Source organism: Leptonychotes weddellii, chromosome 13 (genome assembly GCF_054177405.1).
Source record: "Leptonychotes weddellii isolate Sample4059 chromosome 13, ASM5417740v2, whole genome shotgun sequence".
Classification (NCBI taxonomy): domain Eukaryota; kingdom Metazoa; phylum Chordata; class Mammalia; order Carnivora; family Phocidae; genus Leptonychotes; species Leptonychotes weddellii.
The window spans coordinates 53,191,309-53,200,886 of NC_138381.1; positions in this window are offsets into that span (position 1 = coordinate 53,191,309).

Here is a 9,578-nt window from a genome sequence, read left to right on the forward strand (position 1 = left end):
TTTTTAATCATAGGTCTGTCTTTATGTTTAGGTTACTAAGTGATGACATGGACAATGACCTAAAGAAAACCCTTGAAAATAGTCGTGATAGATTTTTCAGGTGGTTTTAAACCATTCCTGATGTAAATCAAGGGAGGAAGGCAAAGCACAACTCTGCAAAGTCAACTCTGCAGGGTCAACACAGTGCAGAGCAAGTGGGGGCTCTCTGACATTCCAATTTATCCCTCCAGATGCAGGGATAAAATCTAAACTACCAGATAATCAATTCATGTCCTTCAAACTACCCACCCTAAGCACCATTTCTCTGGACTGTTTGGATAATAGTTAAACAGTAACCAGCTCAAAGCTCTGTTCTCTGGCACAAAGCATGAGTATGGATGTTCTGTTTTGCTAATTAAGAATCATGCACCTAAAAAAAATGAACCAAGCAATTGTCATCACCTCTACTCTTGAGCATGAAGGAGAAATAAGAAGCATTTCTAATGAGAAAGAAGATTCCAGATAATCATATTGGCTGTGCATGATGACAATCTAACTAGAGCCCTAACAAGAATCAGTGGAAAACCTGTTTGCTTTGATAAGAAAACTCAACAACAGTGCTGGGTGGCTCAGTCAGTTAAGTGTCTGACTCTTTATTTCGGCTCAGGTCATGATCTCAGGGTCATGGCATGGAGCCTGCTTAAGATTCTCTCTCTCCCTCTCTCTTTGCCCCCCTCCCCCTGCATGTGTGCTCTCTCTCTCTCTCTCAAAAAAACCCCCAAACCAAACCAAACCAAAACTCAACAAAGTGGCAGTATTCCAAGTTATCTCCAATAATTCAATAGCTTCCTTTTGATTCAATGATAAGTGACTGGGAATCATTATGGAAAAAGGCCTCATTTACAATAGTGACAAAAAGAAAAATAAAACACCTGACAATAGTCCTAACAAGAACAGTAAGGATTTTTAGGACTAACTCTAAACACTTTGAGACAATACAAGTAGATCTGAATAAAGTGAGACACAGTCCATTTTCCATATTGATAAGGAAGATTGAAAAATGTTGAGCCTTTTCACTTGAGTAGACTTACTGTGATCCCAACCATCTCATTGAGATCATTGGGAGAACCTGACAAAACACTTAAAAATTCAAGAATAGATAGGAAAAAGTTTTAAGAAGTAATGAAGAGAAATTTGCCCTATCAGATAGTAAAATGTGTAAGTAGTACAATACTTGTACAGTAAGTGAAGGGATACCAATAAAAGTACTGATGAAGGGGTCGCCTGGGTGGCTCAGTTGGTTAAGCAACTGCCTTCAGCTCAGGTCATGATCCCGGAGTCCCGGGATCGAGTCCCACATCGGGCTCCCTGCTCAGCAGGGAGTCTGCTTCTCCCTCTGACCCTCCCCCCTCTCATGCTCTCTCTCTCATTCTCTCTCTCAAATAAATAAATAAATAAATAAATATTAAAAAAAAAAAGAAGTACTGATGAAGAAAGAAAAGAGAGTAAGGAAACATAATAGTAACCAAAATCAGACTACAGTATGTAAGTAGTAATATATTAATTTGATCAAATGTGAGTGGGTAATTTAAAAAAAAATTGTTGAACATTAGGTTTCTAGGGACACCTGGGTGGCTCAGTCTGCCTTAAGCTCAGGTCATGATCCCGGGGTCCTGGGATTGAGCCCCACATCAGGCTCCCTGCTTAGCAGGGAGCCTGCTTCTCTCTCTCTCCCTCTGTTGCTCCCCTTGCTTGTGATCATGCTCTCTCTCTCTATCAAATAAATAAATAAATAAATAAATCTTTAAAAAAACCCCTCATATTAGGTTTCTAGGCCTCCATACTTGAAAAATCAGTTTCAGTATTTGTGGGTGGAGTCCAAGAATCTCTCCCCTTTGTCCAAGTTCAGCCACCCCCCACCCCCCACAAGCTCCCATCCTGTGTGCGCTGTAGTCCCTAAACATGCTTCCTCTGGACAATTACTCTCCTGCAGAGCATCACCTTAATCTAATGCCCACTCATCTCCCCGGAAACCCACAGCCCTAGCCCATGAGGATTGTCTTATCCCCAGATTGATCCCCTTCCCACAGCATTTCCTTCCTGAGGCTCAGTTACTCAGTGTGGAAAACCACTGCTAGAGAGAAAGGGCTGCCCAGTCAGGCGTGGGGGAGAGATGGGGGGGTTCTTTGCTGTCCAGGTTCCATATAAGAGGCTAGGGCTTGAGCAGGTTCAGTCTCCTTTGAAATTTCCCCCTTGGTAGGAATCCTCATTAGCATGCCCCTTATTGTTCTGATAATCCAGAACATTACTGTTGGAACAAACACGTTTCCACAACATAATCCCACCTCAGTGATTGAATTGCCTAACCCCATAAGGACCTTCCTCCCATAGGAACCTCTTCCTGTTCCTATAATTTGTAAGGCTGCCTCTTTTTACATTACTAGATGGAGCATCCTTCCTTTGTACTCTCTCTCTCAGATTGGTTCCACAGGCCTAACAGGAATAAGAAAATAGGTTCATTGCTGAGTCATGTTTACAGGGTTTTATAAGATAAACTGAGGCATATTAAAATTTTTTATGAGTTTATTTGAGCAAAAATTGATTCCAACAGGGAAGTGCCAAACCGGAAATGGTTAGGTGCACTCTGCCAACAAGAGCCAGAGGAAGACTTGGTGTAGAGAAGGTGTGCGAGCAGAGAAAGGACATTATTTGATTGGCTGTAGCTTCAAGCCTAGTTGGCTGTTTGTGATTGGCTGTCCTTAAGTTTTGATTTCTTAACCTTGAGGCATTTACAGGCTTAGATTTTGTTTGTTTGCAGATCCACCAGGCCTTAGAGCCACCTCTAAGATTAGATCTCTTGTTATTTAATTAATTTAACAAAGGCTAGAATTCAGCCCATTGAATTCTAGAGCAGAGGTGTGAGGGTGATTGTTAAATGCCTTTTAAGAGACTGGACAAGTCATTTGAGTTTCTGCCTTTGGCTCAGGTCATTATCCCAGGGTCCTGGGATTGAGCCCCATGTCGGGCTCTCTGCTCTGTGGGGAGCCTGCCGCTCCCCCTGCTTGTGCTCTCTCTCTCTCATTCTCTCAGTCAAATAAATAAATTAAAAAATATATATATACTGGCCAGATGTCTGAACTTCACTTATTACATGGATGGCCTTCCTTCTCCTCGTGAATGGAACAGCAGGTGGGAATGAGAAGAGTGGTTTGCTCTTCTAGATTCACTGACCAGAAAAAAAAAGGAGTAAAAAGATCAAAATACTAGAAACAGAATGATTCCTATTTTCTGTAAAAATTGAATAAAGTATTGTTTTTTGTTTTTAAAGATTTTATTTATTTGAGAGAGAGAGAATGAGAGAGAGCACATGAGAGTGGGGAGGGTCAGAGGGAGAAGTAGACTCCCCGCTGAGCAGGGAGCCCGATGCGGGACTTGATCCAGGGACTCCAGGATCATGACCTGAGTCGAAGGCAGTTGCTTAACCAACTGAGCCACCCAGGCGCCCGAATAAAGTATTGTTGTTGGCTCTCTATGCATGGATATTTTTTCTTTCGTTCTATTCTTGTTTTTTTTTTTTTTTTTTTTGCTGCTTTACACAGACAGTGAAAAGAAAAAGCAATTAATGAAATGCTTTGGAAACCCCAGCTGCTAAAACAGAATCTGGGAGGACTGAAATAAGAGGGAGTAAGTTTATGGCCCAAGGTCAAGGATGCTCTGGCCAAGTCTTCAAATGCAGAACTTCACCTGAGGCTTTGTGTTCTGGTTGAGCATTCTGGGCCTTCCTGGCTTTGTGTTACAAATAGACTTTTTTTTTTTTTTTAAAGATTTTGTTTATTTATTTGAGAGAGAGAGAGAATGAGAGAGAGCACATAGAGAGGGGGGAGGGTCAGAGGGAGAAGCAGACTCCCTGCCAAGCAGGGAGCCCGATGCGGGACTCGATCCAGGGACTCCAGGATCATGACCTGAGCCGAAGGCAGTTGCTTAACCAACTGAGCCACCCAGGCGCCCTGTGTTACAAATAGTCTTAGAGACGAAATCCCCTAAGTTCTTCTGCTTGGAGATGAAGTGCCTAAGTGGTCAAGGAAGCCGTGGGGAAGGTGGTATATTTGTGTTTTGGTGGCAAGTGACAGAGATGCAACTCAAACCAGCAAAAATGGAGAATGTGTTGGATCTTGAAATTGGACATTCTAAGGGGACAAAGTGTTTCAGGGGTACATGGAGGTTCAAACAACATCATCAAGACACTGATGTTTTCCACCTCTCAACTCAGCTACCCACCACACCCTCTCTAAAAAAAAAAAGTGTGGGGGGCGTGGAGCCTGGGTGGCTCAGTTGGTTAAGCATCTGCCTTCGGCTCAGGTGATGATCTCGGGGGTTCCTGGGATCGATCCCCCATCGGGCTCCTTGCTCAGCGGGGAGCCTGCTTTTCCCTCTGCCCCTCCCCTTGCTCGTGCTCTCTCTTTCTCTCTCTCTCATTCTCTCTCTCTCTCTCAAATACATAAATAAATAAAGTCTTAAAAAATTTTTTTTAAGGATCTCCTTTAACCAGGAGATCCTTTCACACCCACAGTGAAAATAGTCGCCCAGTGCAACAATGACAAATACTGGGATCCAGATAGCAGGGAGCTGGAGAAAGCCCAAGGCTGTAGCTTCAAGGTTTAGGAAAATCAGGATTTTCAAATTCCAGAGTGGAAAAAAAGATGATTTATTTGAAAATGAAAACCCGATATTAGAAAATGATAAACATGAAGAAGTTAAGGTTGGTAAAAACAGGCAGTGATTGAAATGAAGAAAGGCAAATCGTGAGCACTGAAAGAAAACGTGGTTGTTCTATTATATATTGATTAGAAGTGCACTACTTTTAAGCACACAAGTTGAGAGTCATCTTCTCTTAGTTTAAGATGGTGATTTCAAATAAGAGGGCGATCTGGCTTGGGGAAGAACAGAGAAGGGCATGGCTGTTCTGCACAGAACTCTTCTGCAGGTCTTCATTGCTGTTTCCCCTAAATGCCCCTGAAGGGTCTCTGGACTCCGAGAGCCACCTCACTAGTGGGATTTGAGGAAGGTGGAAAGAAGGACTGCTTCTCTCTCTCATGCCCCAGGAAGGCCACAAAGCCTTGGTGTTTGAAAGGCAAAGCTAAATGCAAGTGTAATGACTCATAGATCAATATCTTTCACAGACATTAATTAGGAAGATACAGAAGGAAGTCACCAGTTTGCTAATGATTCTTAGTTTAGAAATGGCAGATGAGTCTAGCTGCCTCCCAGGGAAGGCTTTAAAGAAGATTTCCCTTGGGGCTCCTGGGTGGCTCAGTCGTTAAGCATCTGCCTTTGGCTCAGGTCATGATCCTAGGTTTCTGGGATCGAGCCCCGCATCGGGCTCCCTGCTTGGCCGGGAGCCTGCTTCTCCCTCTCCCACTCCCCCTGCTTGTGTTCTCTATCTAGCTGTCTCTCTCTGTCAAGTAAATAAATTAAAAAAAAAAAAAGATTTCCCTTAAATCAGGTCAGTTAACAATGGCAAGACTATAGTGTGTTGTCATGCTATCAGAAACAGCGAAATAACTGGAACTGTGACAGTATAGTATAACAATTCAGCATTAATGGATTTTTAATCTCCCTATGTTCATTTCCCTAATAAATTTGATCTCTTTCTATGAGCTTGGAATTGCTCATATGATAAAGATGCTTACTTTCAAATAATCTCTGTTTTGGCATCTGAGGTTTTTAAAAAAGTATTTATAAATGCCAATTATAATCCTACTTCATTTTGGATTACAAGTTTCATATATGTATATCGATAGAAAAATGCTAAAATAAACTTGGTAGCTGTATCGGTTGGATACCAGCTGCCATCATTCATCCGCCTCAGGTCCCATCTATGTACTGACTTTTTTCTGTATGTGCTCGAAAACACACACACACACACACACATTCCAAGATTTACTACGTGAAGTTAAGATACTACACATGTTTATCACTGGTATTCATGTTGAAGGCAGGAAGATAGGTGCCTATGTCAGTAATGAGCTCTATTCATAGCCAATAGGTAAACTGTCTTGAATGTAGGGAATATTCAGAGCCCATAGGCTGTCCTGTGGGAAGACTGCCTAGAGGTGCTTGTGAAACTGAAAACTCCTCTGTTTTTACTTAAAAGCAATAAACTGATTTTTAATTCTTAGGATTCTTCTATCCTTTATTGACTTGCTCCAACATGAGCTCTTGATAACCCTAGTTTATCCTCTTGGATGGAGATTAGATGCTTTTCCCACAGTCCAAGTGAAGCATGTCCAAATGGCCCCTCTCCAGGAGGAATAGGACTTGAGCTGACCAGCAAGGGAATAGGGAGTTCCTGAAGGTCAAGGGCTGAGAGTAGAGGTCCCTCTTGTCTCAGGCAGCAGAAGTGACTACACAGGTGAAAAGGAAGCACTGAGAATGGGACCCAAGAAACCAGGAGGGGACCACAGAAGTTGCCTCAACCAAAGAGGTGGTCGATGGGTGTAGAAGTCAGAATCTGGTTACTGGGCATGGAGACAAGTTGGGCTCAGGTGAGATGACATGCAGAAGGTGTGAGAAGTGGAGGAGGTGGTCACTGGTGAATGCGGCAGAGGTGCAATGCAGAGTTGGGTCCCCTTGACTTCAAGAGCCATGGTGAGAAGGGACAAGATCTTAGCATGTGAGTGCCACCCTAGAAATACACTTACTATGTCTCTTCCAAGTAGATCACTGGGTCACAGCAGAAGTCTAAAATCATATTGCTTATGAAATTTATAGGAACAGTGACCAGATTATGTTTACCAATCTCACTGTAAGTTAGGTAATAGGATGGGTATCCAAAAAGTCTATCTGAAATATGGGATATTTAACCCCATAATGGGTTTGCTATCCCTTGATAAAAGACAAAACAAAGTTTATTAATGTGTGGGAAAACAAATTGGCAGTTTGGGGTCCTTGACCTGTGGGGTAAGAGCTATCATAGTGGGAAAGACTAGGAATGAGCCTATAAAACTGCCCCCATTCCTCAGGTCAGAATAGTAAATCAGCGCGATATTGCATCACAGAGACTTGTGCCTCTGTTAAAACCAGAGAGGATACAGGCTAGTGGTCCCTCCTATCACATCTTCATTTGAATAGCCAGTCTGGCACCTGCAGAAAACAGATGGTAGAATACCACAAGCTAAGCCAAGCTACAGTTCCTTTGCAGTTGCCGGACAGAGCAGTATTGTTGCTAAAGCACATTAATAAGGCTTCAGGTACGTATTATGTGGCTGGTGATTTGGCAAATATGTTCTTTTCCATTCTGAAAAAAAACCAATTTGTATTCACGTGGCACAGACAACAACGTTTGTTTACTGTTTTGCTCCAGGGTATTTTGAAATTTTCCATCCTTTGTCATCACATAGTATGAAGAAATAGGAACTGTCTGGACATCCTCTATAACAGTGATCTAACATGATGACACCATGTGATGGAGCAGGCCTTGGCAAGATAGTGTAAATTCAGGGACTTGCCATTCAGGAAAGTTTTCAGGGGTCCAGTGATCAGATGTGTGCTGAGATACCTTCTCCAGATTAAAAGATGAATTCTTGCTTTTGTATCCCCTACCACAAGGAAAGAAACACAGTGCCTGGTATGTCTCTTTGGTTTCTGGTATAGACAGATATAGATATATAGATAGGGTATAGAAATATAGATAGGGTATAGAAATATCTAAATATCTATATCTATCTATCTATATATATATATGAATGATTATTCACTGAAACCTTAGTTGCTTATTGCAAAATATCTATTCAGGACTATTCAGAGTACTATTCAGCTGTAAAAAAAGAGTGAGGAAGCACTCTATGAACCGATATGGAGTAATTTCCAGGATATATTAAGTGAAAAAAAGCAAAGTACAAAAAAGAATATAATATTTAACCCTTCAAGTAAAAATGAGGGTGATCTAAGAAAGTACACATGTATCTGTTCATTATGCCAAGGAGGGAAAAAGAATGTTTTTGACTCTAAGAACCATATCAATGATTCACATACCCCCAACATAAATAAATAAAGCAAAGAGGAGGGGCAAAATGGAATACAAACAGTAAAAAATGAATTTAATTGTATCTGAGTGAATAATATAACCATAGTGAAGGGAGTGGGAAAGGAACACACTTAGATAAGTAACCTTGTGAATCAGTATTTTGACTGTATACTGTAAAGTAAGAGACAAAAGGAACTGTACACAAATATTCCACTCTAGTCAGTAAATCTGTTTTTCACAGAGGTATGGGTTAGCAATTCTGAGATTACTCTATATGCATTGTAGGATTGAGCAAATAAGTAAATTTATTGTGGGTAATGAGAGTAAGGTTGCCTACCATCCTATGGGAAAGAAGTTACAAATAAGGGGGAAGAAGGCTAGACTGAACTCTGTGATGTTAGATTGGGATGGCAGGTATCAGTATGAACTCATTGTTTTTAAGATAGATAGATAGATGATAGATAGATAGATAGATGATAGAAAAATGATAGAAACTAAATACACATGCCCTATATTTAAGTATATGGATTTCATAGCTTTGTTCACGAAAGGGCCTGGAGACAATGACACTCCAAGTAGCATGAGCACCTCTAGGGGCCAATCTTGGTTTCTAACTACCGTCATCCAATAAAGGAGATCAGGATTCTCAGAGACTTAGCAAGGGAAGTATAGGATGATCCTGAAACATCTTGGAGTACTATAAAGTAAAGAAGTGCTCAGAAAATGATGATGGCATGTTGAAAGACACAGGAGCCAATGTGAAGGAGCTCCCAATGGCCAAATGTGGGAGAAGGTGAGCAACAACATAAATAATGGTAATAGTGGGTTACAATAAAGTAAATTTCTATGAGCCCATTCTTACATAAATAGATGAAGAAATAAAGGAATGATGGAGAAAGGACAGCTGTTCCTTGAAGTAGATTCCAATGAATAAATGTAGAAGGAATCGGGGCGCCTGGGTGGCTCAGTCGGTTAAGTGCCTGCCTTCGGCTCAGGTCCCATGATCCCAGGGTCCTGGGATCGAGCCCTGCATCGGGCTCCCTGCTTGGCAGGAAGCCTGCTTCTCCCTCTCCTGCTCCCCCTGCTTGTGTTCCCTCTCTCGCTGTGTCTCTCTCTCTGTGTCAAATAAATAAATAAAATCTTTAAAAAAAAATGTAGAAGGAATGATGGAAACAGAAAATCAATTGTTCCAGGCAAGAATCATTGATGTATACTAAAATGAGTGAGTGAAAGTTTGATTAGAAACAGGGCATCTACTACTGGGTATTTACCCCAAAGATACAAAAGTAGGGATCCGAAGGGGTACGTGCACCCCGATGTTTATAGCAGCAGTGTCCACAATAGCCAAACTGTGGAAAGAGCCAAGATGTCCATCGACAGACGAATGGATAAAGAAGATGTGGTATATATATACAATGGAATATTATGCAGCCATCAAAAGGAATGAGATCTTGCCATTTGCAACGACGTGGATGGAACTGGAGGGTATTATGTTGAGTGAAGTAAGTCAAACAGAGAAAGACATGTATCATATGATCTCACTGATATGAGGAATTCTTTTTTTTTTTTTTTT